This window comes from Homalodisca vitripennis, unplaced genomic scaffold (assembly GCF_021130785.1).
Source record: "Homalodisca vitripennis isolate AUS2020 unplaced genomic scaffold, UT_GWSS_2.1 ScUCBcl_5856;HRSCAF=12786, whole genome shotgun sequence".
Lineage (NCBI taxonomy): Eukaryota > Metazoa > Arthropoda > Insecta > Hemiptera > Cicadellidae > Homalodisca > Homalodisca vitripennis.
The window spans coordinates 285-2,191 of record NW_025781964.1 but is presented as its reverse complement, the minus strand read 5'-3'; positions in this window follow the sequence as shown (position 1 = coordinate 2,191).

The following is a 1,907-nucleotide window of genomic DNA, read 5'->3' as shown; positions in this document are numbered from 1 at the left end:
GTTTGTATTTTTTTGTTAAACCCAAGTGAGTGTTTTTTACAAAGAGTTACGGACATCATAGGATCTTCACATAACTGAAGATCATTTTAGATAAAGAGACATATAACCAGGTTAAAAATTCATGACAATTCAGTGGCCATTCTCTACAATATTGGAATGACTCTTACAAAAGCACATTAAACTGCTGCAGGCATAATCACTTGTTCTTCCACTTTTAATTATTGTAATTTTGTGATCAGAAATATGCCAGAAGTGCATGTTAAAGCTTTTGCTGCCAGGTAAGTTGCTCACAGTCTGTTCCAAAACTGCCTTTCACCAGAGGCATGTCCTTAAAGCTGCCAGCTCAGTTTTAGATATTTTGCAGTGTTTCCACAATCTTCACTTATCAATTTCTATTCATAACAAAGATAGATTGATTTGATCTGTTATAATGATAGATGGTATCAACCTAGAAGATAGATCCAAAAGTTCATAAGATTTATCCTTGATTGAGGTCTAACCTGGGATGACCAGATTGCCCAAGTTCACAGTATGGTTACATCTGGTATTTATGCCATGCACAGTTTTATTAAATGTTGTTAATTTATGTACTAAGAATGGCCTATTATGGGCTCATTTATCCACATCTTGCATGTGGAATGAGTTTAGGGTAGCTGTGCCAAATACGAACTGGTTAGGGTGTACCCAGGGTTAAAACCTGGGAGGGAGGCATGCCATGGTCCTTTTTCAATTTACCTGATTTTCATTTTCATTACAGAATTTCTGATGAATCAAACACAACCCAGTCAATCTGTCCCCTCCCTTATCTTTGCCCTTTGAAGGGTACTAAAAGATCATTCATCAATAGCCATAGTGGATGGGAAAGCATTTAAAATGAGGATAACATGCCTTGTGTTCCAGCCATAGTAGAAAAATCCGTCAAAATCCTCACAATTCTCTGCTGAAATATTCTGTTCATCTAAAAGAAATGAATTGCATTAGCCATTGTAGTGCCATCTTGAGATTTCAGCTCAACATAGCCTACAAATTCCTCTGATGTTTTCTTGATTCTCATCATAAAATCACAATCTGATAGAAACCTGTTTTTTTTCTAGCAATATCTGCTGTTTTAATCCACTATTACAGCTTCTCATCATAGAGCCAATTCTCAGATTTCAAACGTTAAAGATAACTCCCTTATCTCCTTCCTTTCCTGTAAGTGGCAAATCATGAGTTCCAAATACAAGAAATACTATATGATAATATTAATTGCTTTCTTTAATTCACTGTAAATCAACTGTAGCATTATCAACGAACACTTTGCAGCAGCTGTTGAAGTTTGGTGGTAGCAACTGCCGATGATTTTTTCTACAAAATATTCATGTTTATCTTTAAACTTCATCTTATTATCTTAACATGAATGATCTCAAAACTCCTATAACTGTAGCAATACTAAATGTCCCAGGGACAGCTATGTGTAGGGGTGAATCTAGACACTTTTTTCATTATAGCCACAGAATCCGATGGTTCGGTCAGTTTAGTTCCATCTTCATCACAATCACTACTTCCAATTTCATTACTGTCGTCTTTGAATCCTTTTTCGGTTTGAGAGGTTTTCTGCCTGACAATAATAATAATTGACATACTATTAAAAAAATTACAAACCATTGTTAAATAATACACACAGTAGCCAAATTCTCTGATCAAATATAAAACTATACATCCCAGTTCCTACTTATTAATATATTCATACAAATAAAAGCAACATTTTAGTATAACATTAAAAAGAGTATAAAGAAGATTTAATTAAAGATTTAGTTTACTAAAGAAACTGAAGAATTACTTAATTTACATTTTTGGAACTAGTTTCTTATATCTATTATAACGCAGCCTCAAGTGTTCTTCAAACGTAAATAAGAAGGTAAAAT